This window comes from Mus musculus, chromosome 19 (assembly GCF_000001635.26).
Source record: "Mus musculus strain C57BL/6J chromosome 19, GRCm38.p6 C57BL/6J".
NCBI lineage: Eukaryota > Metazoa > Chordata > Mammalia > Rodentia > Muridae > Mus > Mus musculus.
The window spans coordinates 53,872,733-53,888,681 of record NC_000085.6 but is presented as its reverse complement, the minus strand read 5'-3'; the positions used below and the strand labels follow the sequence as shown (position 1 = coordinate 53,888,681).

Below are 15,949 nucleotides of genomic sequence, written 5' to 3'. Positions count from 1 at the left end.
ACCGTAAGACCATGACTTACCCGCCAACGTATACCCCACGTATCCCCAAATACAAACTCCTGTGTGCTAAACACACGCAAGTGCATAAACGAGGCTATAAAATCATTGCAAGAAAACCCAGGAAACAGCTTGCATAATAATGTGAGGATGAAGAGGCCGCTTAAGCAAGACAGGAAGCCCAGAAGCAGACTTGAACACTGGAACGTTTTGAACTCCTGCATGATGAAAGATAATGCAGACAAAGTTCAAAAACAAATGCCAGGCTTGGGCGAAATATTTTCAGCTTTCAGCAGAGGATTAATATTTCTCACCAAGCACAGATGCTTTGTGCCCACTACCATCAGACTCTGACTTCCATCCCTCCTGGGTGCTTCAAAGCATTCTCTCTCTCTCTCTCTCTCTCTCTCTCTCTCTTTTAGTGGATAGATTTCCACATTTAGTGTTTTCTCTATCCTCTTAATAGGTTCATTCATTTTCTTGACGTTAGACACATATCTAACTTAGAGAAGTTATCATGTGCGGGGCTTGGGAGATGGCTCAGTGGATAAAGGGCTTGCTGTGCAGGCATGAGGGTGTACACTTGGATCCCCAGAACCCACATAATAGCTGGGCACAGCTGCACACATCTATCACCCTAACACTGATGCAGCAGAGGCGGGCAGATAACTGGCCAATTCATGTAGCTTAGCCAGTGAGCTCCAGGTTCAGTGAGAGAAGGTATCTCAAAAAATCTGCAGGGGAATGATAAAGAAAGACACTCAGTATTGACCTCTGGCCTCCACATGCACACATATGTATGTATATGGACATGCATGAATAAACACAAGTTATATTCATGCACATATACACATATACATGCACATAGACATGCACATATACACATATACATGTACATATGCACATATACAGGCATATATAACATGCACATTTACACATACCAAGCTGTTACTTGCCCATTGACAAACCACTAAGAAACAAAACCTGGACTCTAGATAGCATTCTCCTGACCCCCAAGCCTACCTTCATCCCACACTGCCAAGCCATCCCCTGGGTGGCTTAGCAAAAATAGCTTACACCCTTCTGCCTAGCTTGTTCAGGACCCACTTAGACAGGGGTCAGTCTACAATCAGCCCTACAGTCATCTCCTGAGTGGCTTCTGATAGTGGTGAGCTAGGATGTCCTGGGTAATGTTCCCCTTCCAACCTGATTCCCTGTCACAGGAGCTTCAGAATTACACAGCATGCGCTGGGGTGGTCACGGAGGCACCCCGATGTTCTCTTGAAAACATAGGATCTACTGCAAAACTGGAGAGCGTGAGAGACCACACCACCAACTGACGCTGCCTCAGAGCAAAGGCTCATGGCTCCAGTGCACCTGTTTCTCCTGCGTATGGTTTCTTCAGTTGGAGCAGAAGGTGAAAAGATAACAAGCCATATCGTCATCTTTTCTGGGAGAACCAAGAGAGATTACCATGCACACGTCTCAAGGCCACAAGCACAAGCAGCAACATACCCACAGGCCTTTGCACTGAGAGGGCCACCCTGCACCCCTGCTGTACTAAGCCACCCTGGAGCCCAGGAAGCTGAAGAGTCAACTTAGCCCCCGTCTCTAGAATAGAAAGCCACCGACCAGGCAGAACTGCTGAGCCCTACATACTTGTTTCTCCTGTGCTGTGCCACTCTCTGGCCTCCTGCCTGAACCAATATCACAGTGCCACCCCATCCTGGTTGACATTCCGGCCTTGGCTTCTTCCCTGCTGGTCTCGTGGTTCTCACCTGATCTGATGATCTTCCTTGTACACCTGGAACTGCTCCAGCAGAGACCTTCTGGGAAGACATGTTCTGGCCAAGATAACCCAGTGACAAGCTGACACATTTAAAGTCTGTTGGGGTCATCTTGTCTCATCAACCTATCCACAGGCACCCAAGAGCCAGCCAATTTCCACCATCCAACTCTGGAGGGTAAGCTCCCCAGGGACAGAAGCCACATTGTGTTTCTACACAGAACCCACAGGACTTCCTACAAGGACTACACAAATACTGCCTGAACCTATTTACACCCCCTTCTTCCTTGCCACATATAACTCCTAAAGACGCTGTGCATCACCCATTTAAGCATAGACTGGCAAATTCTTCCTAAAAAGAAGAAATCAGTAAATATTTTAGAGTTTGTGAGTCTTTTTTTTGGTTTTTCGAGACAGGGTTTCTCTGTATAGCCCTGGCTGTCCTGGAGCTCACTTTGTAGACCAGGCTGGCCTCGAACTCAGAAATCCGCCTGCCTCTGCCTCCCGAGTGCTGGGATTAAAGGCGTTCACCACCACGCCCGGCTGAGTTTGTGAGTCTTAAGAGCTAAAAGTCAATGTGATTATCTAGGTATTTAAAAAGCAAAAGAAAACAGATTTCTATGAGATATTTTTTGGGGTGGTTTTTCTTTCAGGTTTTTTTGTTTGTTTGTTTTATTTTGTTTCTGTTTTTGATGCAAGGTTTCTCTGTGTAACCCTGGTTATCCTGGGACTCACTATAGAGCAGGCTGGCCTAGAACTCAGAGATCTGCCTGCCCCTGCCTCCCAAGTGCTTGGGTTAAAGCAATGTACCAACACCGCCTGGTTAGATTTTTTTTCCTAGTTATGTACAACTTTTTATTTCTAGAACTTTGTTACAGTAGTTCCCAGCTGTAATCCCAATATTTAATATTTAAGACACACAGGAATCAGAAGCCCAGGGTCATTTTTTGGTTACACAGCAAGCCTAAGGCTAATTTAGCATATCCAAACTTTGACCCAGTGGGCAAAGGGGCCGACCACCAAACCTGATAAACTGAGCCCCCAAAGTCAAGGAGAGAAACAACTCTAGCAACCTCCACAGGTTCAAAACGGCTGAAGGAATCGCCCTCTCCCGCTCAAGCTTTGGCCTTCTGTATCCTTTCTTTCCGCCTGGCTGCTCGCCTGCAAGCTTTGAAATGTCCTTAAGCATCTGCTCAAGTGCTAGGAGCTGCTCTAGCAAATTAACTCTTCTATAGTACGGGGGCATGAGATTACAATGCAGAGCTGCTTGGTTGGACGCCTAGGCTACTCCCCTGGGCTCATTACCTCTGAAATGGTGCCCCGGAGAGGGCTGAGCGAATCTCTATGGAGTTTAATCAAGACGCCTAGCTGGTCTTAGCTATAGACTCACCTGATCCCTAGGAAAACCTTCTGCATGCCTAGTGAGTCCTTGGGGGCTTTCTTCCTAACTCCTTCCCCGACACTTCTCTCTCAGGTAATTAAAGCATAGTTATGATCTGGTTGTCTTCCTAGTGAGATGATATCACAACACAATGCCACGTACTTGTAATTTAGGAATATATCAACCAACTGGGTGTTTTGTTTTTGTTTTTGTTTTTGTTTTTGTTTTTGTTTGGTTTTTGGTTTTTGGTTTTGGTTTTGTTTTGTCTTGTTTTGTTTTCGTGGCAAAGCCTGAACAAATACCAAATCAGGACACGCATTTTCCAGATTTTGCTGACAAGCCTATGGTGCAAAACAGAGAGACAGGACCAAGAGTTAAGAGACTAGCTAGGCCTCCTAGAGACCCTGTTTCAAACAAAAATAAGCAGAACTAGTAGCACACATCACAAACACAAAAATGTAAAACAAGAGGCCAGCTGGATAACTCGGTGGTGGGAAAAGGTGCTGGTCTGACAGCCTGAGTTTGATCCCATGGGTGGAAGTATATTGACTAGTCAAACTTGACGTCACGAGTGTGCACGCCCACACATGCATATGTAAAAACAATCCCCCCACCTCCAGTGGCTCATTCTAATCTGTTCTGTGCATATTTGTTACAAAAAGTCAAGATAACAAAAATCGCCTTTATTAAACATTCCTGCAAACGAAAAGAATCCAAAGATCTATTCCAATTACCTTCCAAACCAAACCTCTCCAAATTCTATTTACATTATTCCTCGGCCCCAAGCTTGAGTCTTCTAAAGTTCACAGAATCCTTTGACTCATCCTCGATTCTTTGGGTAAATTTAAGTCATTCACATGAAGCCAAATGTCACACATCCTATATCACTTAAAGGTTAACAAGTTAGAAGATCCCCCAGCACCAGAAAAAGTTTAATCTTAAAAAACAAACAAACAATATGTACTCACTGATAAGTGGATATTAGCCCAGAAACTTAGGATACCCAAGATATAAGATACAATTTGCTAAACACATTAAACTCAAGAGAACGAAGACCAAAGTGTGGACACTTTGCCCCTTCTTAGAATAGGAAACAAAACACCCATGGAAGGAGTTACAGAGACAAAGTTTGGAGCTGTGACGAAAGGATGGACCATCTACTGATTGCCATATCCAGAGATCCATCCCATGATCAGCTTCCAAACGCTGACACCATTGCATACACTAGCAAGATTTTGCTGAAAGGACCCAGATATAGCTGTCTCTTGTGAGACTATGCCAGGGCCTAGCAAACACAGAAGTGGATGCTCACAGTCAGCTATTGAATGGACCACAGGGCCCCCAATGGAGAAACTAGAGAAAGCACCCAAGGAACTAAAGGGAACTGCAACCCTATAGGTGGAACAACAATATGAACTAAGCAGTACCCCAGAGCTCTTGTCTCTAGCTGCATATGTATCAAAAGATGGCCTAGTCGGCCATCAATGGAAAGAGAGCCCCATTGGACTTGCAAACTTTATATGCCCCAGTACAGGGGAACGCCAGGGCCAAAAAGGGGGAGTGGGTGGGTAGGGGAGTGGGGGTAGGTGGGTATGGGGGACTTTTGGTATAGCATTGGAAATGTAAATGAGCTAAATACCTAATAAAAAAAATGAAAAAAAAAAAAACAAAACAAACGAAAACCAGCTTTCACATCCGCTGCGTGGCATCCTTAGCAGGAAGGACAGTGTACAATTTAAACTGACTGTCCTAATTCTCCCCGATTTTAGCATCCTCCGAAGGATCCCATCTTTGAAAACGGCAGAAAGTGCAAAGACTCCTGAATGACTCACTGTTCCCTTTATGCTCATTTCCTTTGAGCCTTTTTTGTCTCTGCTCAATCCTTCTCATCCTTGCTATAGGATCTTGCAGCACAGACAACAATGTGCGGACCCGTGCGGACCCTTCTCTCGGGAAAGGCGCTTTGAACTTCCCTCAAGATTCGTCACTTCCGTTCTCCACAGGTCTGCTCTCAATCCGGAGCCTGCAATGATGATGCGCTGACCGCTTGACACTGGGGTTCAGGGTTAGGCTTTTCATGACCTTGACTTCATCTTTCATCTGAGGAGTTTCTGGATCCTCAACTGGGTCGACTTTCTCTGATGGCTCCTCTGTGGTGAGGGTCAGAAGCCTCAAAAACTAGCTCCGAACAAAATTGCTTAGTCTTTGAAAAGACCTAAACCCAAACTCGAACAAGCAGAAGTGAAGTGGCCCTGGCTAGATGTTTTAAAGAGAAGGGTTTCGTATTGTGAAGGCTGGTCTTGAACTCAATATACAACCAGGGAAGAACTTGAGAGTTGGATCACAGGCACCTGCTGCCATACCTGATCATGTGGGGCTGGAGAGTGAACTTGGGGCTCAGGGAATACCTATTCTACTGTGTGAACTACATCTCCAGCCCTCTAAGAGACTTTTATTGGTGAGGTTAAAAGTATAATAGTAATTAAGAATAACTTTTTATCATACAGGTCTCCTAATGAGAAAAAGTTAACTTTCTTTTTTTTTTTTTTTTTTTGGTTTTTCGAGACAGGGTTTCTCTGTGTAGCTTTGGCTGTCCTGGAACTCACTTTGTAGACCAGGCTGGCCTCGAACTCAGAAATCCGCCTGCCTCTGCCTCCCAAGTGCTGGGATTAAAGGCGTGCGCCACCACGCCCGGCTTGTTAACTTTCTTTTGAGGAACAATGTTTAGCCTAGTTAGGAGTCAATGAAAGTGGTTTCTATCATTAAAATCCACTTCAAATGTTCACCTATGCGTGTAACAAGATTTTATGTGTTACATCTTTGAAAGAAGCAGTTGAAGATAACATAATACCCATATCATAAAATATTCCCTTTTTCTTTAATAATTTTTAGTTGGCAGACAGTAAACTAATATGTTTAAGATAATACCTATTAGGATATGTTCATTCTTTCTCTTGTCTCTGCCTCTAACATTGCCTACAGAAAAACCTATTATTATTTCAATTTAGGTGTGTGTGTGTGTTTTATCTGCAAGTATGTCTGTGCACCATGTATGTGCCTGATACTTAATGAAGCCAGAAAAGGATTTCAATTCCTTCAGAACTAGTTTTAGAGATGGCTATAAACCACCACGCGGGTGGTGGGCATCGAACCTGGGTACCCTGGAAGAGCAGCCAGTGCTCTTAACTGTTACCTCTCCATCCCCTAAACTTTCCACTTTTTACAAAATTCTTCAAGAAGGAAGCAAAGATATACCCAAGAGCTCAGAAAAGCACCTAAGAGCATATACACACATGCTTCCTGGAAACTATGGCTCAACAGCCTAGCCCAGCAGGACAAGAGGCATAGTTCCTGTGAGTTTTTCCTCTTCCATAGCTGACATTAGCACTTTGTCGAATGACATGACAACCAAAAACCACTGGCTCTTCTTCCCTAGCCCAAACCACCAGGAGACTGGAGGCCTCCCAGAGGCTGAGTTTAATGGAAAACAGTTGTTCTTGCCGAGTCCTGGCCGCTAAGGGAACGAATTTAAATCTAAAAATGTCATTCATCTTGCAAAACATATCATTGGGGAAGACAACTGGCCATAGTGCTGAGTTCAGTGCTTTGAACAACATTAATAATGCAGGCAGGGTTCTGGCTAAGGGACTTGGGGACTAGAAAAAGCATTCATCATTCATTGGCTCGTTATTCAACACACTTCTCAAGGGTCTGTGATGGGCTGGGCATATATCAGGGCTTAGGCATACTCAGATTAAACAGACCCAGCCTCTCTTCTTGTGCAGTTTATGGTATTCATTCCACAAGATATGGATTTTTAGGAGCCCTAAATCCGCGGGTCCCTGTATAAAATGGTGTAATGTTTGCATAAAACCTACATATCTCTCTTCATATACCTTAAATGACCTCTAGATTGTTTACAGTTATCAATGTAGTGCCAATGTTAAGTGACTAGCTATTGAATACTACCCAGGGAATCATGTTTATATACATTCGGCACTGACACACATTTTTTCCTAATGCTTTTGATCTATAATTAGTTGACTCTATAGATGGATGTGGAAAGTTGAATGACTGTTTTTATTTTTTACTTCATTTAACCTTTGAGACAGGGCCTCTTCACGCCCAGGCTGAGTGCAAACTTCACTTGTAACTGAGGATGGACATCAACTTGTAGCCATCCCGCCTCTTCCTCCTGAAAGCTGGAGTTACAAGGGTAAGACCGTCTGCCCAGCTTATAAGGTCCTGTGTGTTAAACCAAGCACTCTGTGCATACGAGGCAAGTACTCTATCCACTGAGCTACATCCCACATCCATGAAGTATCATTCCATCTTGGGGCACCAAGTCACAGGAAACAGTCCAAAAAACATGGCTCTCAGGACTAGTGTAAACTGTCGTGTAAGTTGTACAAGAGACAATGCCAATAAAAGCATTTACATGGATAGATAGGTAGATAGATAGATATCCATGTGACCCTGAAGTTAAAAACAAGTAGCCATGAAGTCTGCAACTGTAGGGCAAAGCCTATATGCGTAGCACAATATTTACATGGCTCAAGACCTACTTCTTGATGGTTCCTGCTGCTTGAGTGACAAACTTTCCCTGAGAAGACGTAATATATACATCTACTCATCCCAGATTGGGGGCCCATGATAAACTAAAGTGTGGCTACCAACACTAAAGTCTAACTTGGTGAACCAATGGGTTTGCTGGGACTACTGACATGGGTATGAGTGAGGGGTTATTTACAGGAGCAGAAATGACTCAAAGACTCCTGAATCACCTGCATGGCTGTCAGGGCAAAAAGCAGGGAACTTGGAGTACACTGCACAGCCTGTAGGCGGCTCAAAAGGCTGAGGTCTCTCAGTTGGTGTCAATCTCTTCTAGGCAGCTGAGCTGGTTTCTGCTTCTTCCAGGCATCTAATCTGGTCTCAGACATCTTTACACTTTGGCTTGCCTGAATCTTTGCAGCTTGGGATCCTTCAGTCTGGTGAGGATTCTCAGCTTTTGTTGCTTACTCTGCTGGTGTGTGTGTGTGTGGGGGGGGGGGCAGCTACTGAATCTGCTCAGTTTCAGGGACTTCCTGAAGCTATTTTGAGTTGTTCACTTTCCTGTGTGAAGAGCTTCCCTGCAGTGTGGAATGTTTCTGTCTCAGAGGAACAACACCACCACTGCTGAGAAGAGGAGATGAAGTTACTTGACCCTCTGTGCTTCCCAAAGAGCAGAGGCACCCAGGGCTGAGGAAACCAGGGTTGTTCTCTCCATTGCTTTTGTCCTGTCAGTTTAAGTGTCATCAAGTGAGAAAAGCAAATAAAAGATGTTTTGGATGGGGTGTTTGTTTATTTGTGTATGTATGTATGTATTTATTTTCATTTTCCAAGCCTCGGTTTCTCTGTGTAGCCCTGGCTGTCCTGGAACTCTCTCTCTCTCTGTAGACCAGGCTAGCCTCAGAGATCCACCTGACTCTGCCTCCCAAGTGCAGGGACAAACAAAAATCTTAATATGACTGTAAAAAAATAGTTCTGACCTTATTTTATACAAAGTTCTATAGTCTACATTCAAATGATCACAGACATAAACTGAGTGAGCTCAGACTAGAACTGAAGTGAAAACTAAAGTTTGTCACTCAAGTAGCAGGAACCATCAAGAAGTAGGTCTTGAGCCATGTAAATATTGTGCTACGCATATAGGCTTTGCCCTACAGTTGCAGAATTCATGGCTACTTGTTTTTAACTCCAGGGTCAAATCCTGTTCACTGCCCCACCTCCTGGTCACCACTTCCCACAATCCTTCCCTGCTCTCCCCTCCCCCCACACTTCTTCTCTGAGTGGGTGGAGAACCCCCTGGGTATTCTCCCACCTAGCGCTCTAAGTTTCTGTGGGGCTAGGCACATCCTTTCCTACTGACGCCAGATGAGGCAGCCCAGCTAGAAGAACATACACAGACAGGCAACAGCTTTTGGGATAGCCACCCCCTGCAGTTGTTCAGGATCCACATGAAGACCAAGCTGCACATCTGATACATATGTGGGGGGCGTGGCTAGGTCTTTGATTGATGGTTCAGTCTCTGAAAGCCCCAAGGGTCCAAGTTAGTTGACTTTGTTGCTCTCCCTGTGGCCTTTTCCTTCAGGGTCTGGAATCCTTCTCCCAACTCTTCCACAAGAGTCCCTAAGCTCCATCAAATGTTTGGCTGTGAGTCTTTGCATCCTTCTGAGTCAGCTGCTGGGTGGAGCCTCTCAGAGGACAGCCATGCATGTAATCACAAGTGGATAAAATAAAAAATACCCACGCTATATTCCACAGACCCAAAGAAGCTAAGCAAGAAGGAAGGCCCAAGTGAGGATTGTTGAATCTCAGAAGGGGGAATAAAACAGTCATAGGAGGCAAATGGAGGGAGAATACTTTTTTTTAAAAGATGTATTTATTTTATGTATGTGAGTACATTGTCGCTCTCTTCAGACACACCAGAAGAGGGCATCAGGTCCCATTACTGATGGTTGTGAACCAACCTGTGGTTGCTGGGAATTAAACTCAGGACCTCTGAAAGAGCAGTCAGTGCTCTTAACCAATGAGTCGTTGATCCAGCCCGAGAATAGAGCTGTTAAAACACCCCTCTCCCACAATAATGAATAAGGATGAAGTGCTCTGATAGCTTAGGTCTAGCTCTGGTGGACACCTGCCTGAGAGGGATAGGACAGACTGAGTCGTGCTGTTTAAATTACAAGGAATGAACTCCTCAAAGAAGCAGTATTATCTTCCCAGGATAAAGAAGGGAGGGACACGCTGAGGTTTGGTCTGTGGCTATGGATTGTAATGCTAAATACTGGTCCCCAAGATCTGGTTGCCCTCTGGGACAAGGAAATTCTCAGGTACACCAAATGATGACATGTAACCCCCAAGTTATCCCTGATTGGTCAGTAAAGATGCCTAGAGCTTGTAGCTGGGCAGAAGAGAGGTAGGCAGGGCTTGGGTCAGAGAGAGAGACTACAAGGAGATGAGAGTGGAGAAAGAGGTCATAGGGTAAGGGATGGTGAAAACTGGCCATGAGGGCCAGTCAGAGTAAGAGAAGCCCAGGCAGAACATGGCAAGTCATATCTCAGCATTGTTTGACAGGGAAGAAGACAAAATAAGAAGCGTAGATGGTTGATATCTGCCCAGCTCTAGTGCTATTAAGGCTCATTATAAATCTAAAACTTTCGTATCTTTTATCCATGAACTAATAACTGAAGGTGGGATAGAAACCCCCTATGAATTATTTACTAAAACAGGGACAATCATACGGAAAAAAAACAAACTTTGTGGCTCAGTAAGTAGTTGGACTGACTGGAGATCAGATCTATTTTAGAGGAAACTTGAGGCCAGCATCAGACTAGAGAGAGGATTAGAGCAGAGAAGCTCCCAGGTGGGACCCTGCCCATCTAGGACAGTGTTGCCTGCAGCAAGTTTGGCAGCTTGTGAACTCAACTCAGCACAAGGGACCCAGGGGCCAGAGCCCATGTTGGTCAGACCATGTGTGTTTGCAGAGGCTGGCTTTTTTTTTTTTTTTTTTTTTTTCTGCAGCAGTTCTCAGCAATGGTGGGTGTGACTGTTTCTACATTTCCTATCTCGGTCAGGCTTGGCTTGAGAATTGAATGCCAGTGAGTCTCCAGGGGTGGCTGGGGCAAGGCAGAGGGGATTCCAAAGTCAGAGCTGTTTGTTCTGTAAAATTGTGTGCAGATGGATGGTGGTGTGGGTGTGTGTACATACAGATGTGCATGGGTATCTGCGTTCATGTGGGAACGTGTGGATGACCGTTTGCATATGCACATGTGTGTGCAAGGCACAGACTGATGTTGAATGTCTTCCTCAGTTGCTCTCTACCTAATCTATTGAGGCGAGTGCTTGCTCTTGAACCCAGAACTTGCCAGTTGGTCCAGTCTAGCTAGCCAGCTTGTTTGGAGGATCCCCATCTCTCCTTAGAAAGAGATTTAACATTTAATAAGATTTCCTTATTTAACATGAGTCATCTTCACATCCCATGCCCAACCTCTTAACATTGCAACATGACTTTTTCATCTACAAAGTTCATACTTGAGAACTATACAATTGAATTATTTTTTAAAAATCACCAAAGATTTCATAATTTAAGTAAGTTTAAGAGTTTGTGTTGGGCCGCACTCACAGCCTTAGACACATGTGGCTGATGGACCACAGGTTGGATGTGCCTGCATCTACAAATTGATGGAAACTAGCTATGTCACCTCGGGCACCACAGCTTTGAAATGACCTTAGCTCAAACACAGTGCTCCCTGCTTTAAGGCTTCTCACCTTTCCCAGTTAGCTCTCTGCTCAGCCCAGTTTATATTCAGAACCACCATGTGCCTCGCAGATCCGATTCCTTAGAACATGTGGGGAAGCCCAGGCCTCCCCCACTGGAAAGGCTTCCTTGGTTTTTCTTAATGTCATGCTTCTCTGGATTTCCATCCACCTTTCTGGTTGCCTCTTCCCATACTCCTCTGCAGAGCCCTAAGTGATGGCAGGAGTGGGGGAGCTCTGCCACAATCCCCCTTTCTTCCCTTTAGGGTAGTCTGATCTGGCCCGTGTGTTCTCAATTTTTACCACATTTCTTTCTTAACACAGCTGCAGACCACCCCCACTTCAGCACGTACAAATACATTCTTTGTGTGCTCATTTCTCTCTAGAATTTCTTCAAGAGTCTGGGATAGTCAGAGCAATTGGCACCAAGTATGTCTGTCACAAGCCCAAAAATATACATGGGGAGACTGAAACCAAATCATTGTGGACTCCCTGATGTCTAGACTATGCTGTGATGGTGGGGGGGTGTGCGGATGCTCATGTGATCTGTTTTTCTATCCATATTTCAGCCTGCCACTCAAAGTTCTGTCTATGGAGACTTTGAGAGAGGACTGGGCAGTTCCTTGAGAAAACACTGTTGCTCCTGTCAGTGAACTTGAGTCCATCTCATATGCCAAGCATGAAGAGAAGGTGTTATACGGACACAAGGTGAGGAGAGACACAGATACGCCTGTCTCCATGGACTTAAAGAACCTGCATAGCCGTCTGTGCCAAGCACATTGCTGCATTTTAAAGAATAATTGGTCCAACTTGAGAGACCTATCCCATGAGAGAGAGCCCCTGACACTGTTACTGATTCTCTGCTATACGTGCAGACAGGAGCCTAGCATAACTGTCTCCTGAGAGGTTTCATCAAGCAGCGGATGGAAACAGATGCAGACAACCCACAGTCAAAGCTTGGGGAGTCTTAGGGAAGAGTAGAGGAGTAGAGTCCAGACTGAGTGAGCTGGAAGGGTCAAGGACTCCTCAGGAAAACCTACAGAGCCAACTAACCTGGGCCCATGGGGGCTCATAGAGACTGAACCACCAACCAAAGAGCATGCATGGGCTGGATCTAGGCCCCCCTACACACACATGTGTAGCATCTGTGTAGCTTGGTCTTCATGTGGCTCCCTAACAATTGGAGCAGGGGCTGTCTCTGACACCGTTGCCTGTCTTTGGATCCTCTTTCCCTAGCTGGACTTCCTGGTTGGGCCTCAGAGAGAGAGGATGTGCTTAGTCCTGCTGGGACTGGATGTCCTTGGGTGGATGGTACTCAAGGGGAGGGGGTAAGTGGAGGAGGGACCTGTGAGGGTGGGACTGGGAGGAGAGGTGGAGGGGGGCTTTGATGGGGGTGTAAATTGAACACATAACTATGTAAATCAATGGGAAAAAAAAGAATCTAACCTAAAAGTAATGCATATGTCTACTGTGATACAAGTTTCTTTTTCACACTTGAACAGTCCCGAAAACGAGATGCATCGAACTAATGATGTGTGCGTTAGAGTTTGATTAACGGTAATGTTTACTTTCCCGGTTATCCGAAATATGAGAGAGACCTACCATTGATAAGTTAACGTTGTCTTGAGGTAAGGGAGAAATAGAGTGTGGCTTCCCCTGAAGAGCGTGAAATGAGATCAGACCTCTAATCCACAGCAATCCGCTTCTCTAGCTTCCAATTCTCCAGCCACATGCAATAAGCCAGCCCTGTAATCATCCCTAGAGAAAGAGATCATTCTGTTTCTTCCAATGCCTCCGGCTGCCAACCTTGGCCATCTTTGGATATTTCCCCAGCCTCCCTCATCTGTTTGCTTGCTTGCTTGTTTTCTCTAAGCCAGTTTTCAGCCGGTTCTATTTACCAAGAAAGAGAAGGGAAAGCTGGGTGGATAGAATTTCTTTAGAAAGGAGGGATGGAAGGGAAGAAACACTAAGCAGTCCCATAAGAATAGCAGTCAGGCTAGGAACAGGGGCCGCGGGCAGATGGAGGCAGGTCCACTGGGCTATATACAACGAAGGCCAGATGGGTGAAAGGGCATTACCAACGACAGGCATCCTAGGAATTCTTTGAAAGTAAACCCCTCAACCATGACAGCTGCTCTGTGTGAACTTCACATGCGCACACTCATACACCTAACAATGCACACAAATGTATATGCACACACGTGTTTGTGCATGTGCTTAAACACTAGGTCAAAGCCTTTCTATGACAATGTATCCTACCTCAAATGATGGAGGAAGAAAGGCAGGGACTAAATAATTGTCTTTTGATCCTGGGAAGGGAGGAAGAAGTGACCCCATCAGGTGACCCAGACAGTTGGTGAAAGAGGTGGGTCAGGAAATGACCCCCATGTGCTGGCTGGGCTGACTGAGATGGAATGACTGAGCAGAGAGGTCAAGAATTGGTCTCATCCTGGGATAGAAGGTTACCTTAACCCTCATGGAGACTGAGTTCCATTCCTATTTCTGTAGATATACAGAAGCCACAAAAGGCTGGGCAACAGCTAGGGAGACGGCTCCATGGTTAAGAGCAATTACTGTTCTTTCAGAAGGCCTGGGTTCGGTTGCCAGGATTCGCGTGACAACTCACAAGTACCTGGGACTCAAAGTCCGTGGGATCTGACTCCCCTTTCTGGTACTTGCAAGCAGGTTATGCTCATAAACTCATTCAGGCAAACACCTATACACATTCATTAAATAAACAAACAAACATTTTAGAAGTCTAGACAATAAAGGGCAAACGACAGAAGCCTTCAATCAATGGAGACGGCTTCAGAACAGCTGTAGAGTTGTAAGGAGAAAGGGGAGGCTGGACCCTGGGTGTCATGGTTTGTATATGCTTGGCCCAGGGAGTGCCACTATTTGGAGTTGAGGCCTTGTTGGAGGAAGTGTGTCACTGTGGGTGTGGGCTTTAAGACCCTATTCCTAGCTGTCTGGAATTGAGTCTTCCACTAGCAGCCTTCAGATGAAGATGTAGAACTCTCAACTCCTCCTGCACCATGCCTGCCTAGATGCTGCCTTGCTCCCACCTTGATGATAATGGACTGAACCTGTAAGCCTGCCCCAATTAAATGTTGTCCTTTATAAGACTTGCCTTGGACATGGTGTCTGTTCACAGCAGTAAAGCCCTAATTAAGACCCTGGGAGGTAACACAAAGGTCAAAGCTGAAAGGCACCATATGCAGAAGGATCAGGGAGGGAGCCCCAGTTTGCCCATCTTACTGTACCCTGGCGTTTGGACTCTCGGCCTCTAAGGTGTCCATGAGAGTAAGGGCTGGAGATGGACTGAGAGAACTTAGGATCCCTGGTAATGGGAAAGGGTTGCAGCCTGACTGGTGGATCCTGCCTCTGTGAGCTAAATGCTGTTCACTCCATAGAATAAGGCAAGAAGCCAGCCCACAGGGTGCTGAGTGTGTCCCTCCCTTTGCAGGGTGCTGGGCAGTGGGAGTTTCAATAAGAAGGGAGTGCCTGGGCTCAGGAGGAGCTCAGAGGGAAATGGGGAGTCACACTGGTGCAGCTGAAGTCCCTGTCTGGTCTACAAATCTTACCAAAGAGTGAAGCTAGGGATAGCCACACCCTTGCAAGGGCCCAAGGCTTCTTTGAGTTCAAAGTCTTTGAAACAGTATAGAAAGATTTCTTTGGAAGAATGTGGAAACCGTAGATAGAAGAGTCAGAGTCCTCAAGTCCCTGAGGCCTTGTTCCTAGGGAGCTTCCAGAAGTGGGCTGGGCTGAGCCTCAGCATGGCTCTGAAGATTGTCATTTGTAGGTGCATATCTCCCAGAAAGTCAGGCTTAACTCTTAATCACACGGCCAATTCCATCAACCTAGACCAAGGCCTCTCTCTGCCAAGGCTCTTCTGCTCCATCTTCTGTCCACCGCCGTACCCCAGTGCCTTTTAGATGACTGAAGGGGAAAATGCCAGGAGCTCCCCACAGTCCTGGGATTGGCATGAGGTGTGGACATTGGGTAGGCAGGTGTGGTTTCCAAGGTTCAGGGTGAACCAAGGCCATCCATCTAGTGTTGACACAACTGTCACAAATACTGCTTTGTTCCAAGCTCTGTCTGGGAAGGTCCTGTGGAACTGGGTGGGCCTGGCTAGGTCGGGATACAGAACAAGGTCAGGCAGATACGGAGAAGGGATGCCCCTAGGGGCAAGATGAGCCACCCAACTCTGTGGCTACAAATGAATCCAGTGTGTATTAAAAGGCTGCATTTGGGGCATCTAAGCAGGACTGTGAGACCATCAGAGGCAACTCCCAGCCCTAGGCTAGAGGGATCTAGAGATGGAAAGATGATCAAAGCACTGCAGGAATTAGGTGTGGTACCCAGGGCCTGTAACCACAGTCAACTAGCTAGACCAGTCCTCACGGTGTCTGGTTACTGGGCAGAGACTTGTTGTTCAGGATACTTGGGCTGTAGCTGGTCCCAGGGATGAATAAGGGGTCCACTTAGTC

At 45.8% G+C, this 15,949-nt stretch overlaps 1 protein-coding gene across 1 annotated transcript in view; it reads left to right on the top strand.

Moving 5' to 3' along the window:
• The window catches only part of Gm30990 (predicted gene, 30990), a 32,820-nt gene that overhangs the window by 15,923 nt on the left and 948 nt on the right, over window positions 1-15,949 (top strand). The window contains exons 4-6 of the mRNA XM_030251154.1: window positions 7,277-7,380; window positions 8,082-8,155; window positions 12,029-12,167. The gene's annotated coding sequence lies outside the window, so the exon portion shown is untranslated. The remainder of the gene's footprint in view (window positions 1-7,276; window positions 7,381-8,081; window positions 8,156-12,028; window positions 12,168-15,949) is intronic.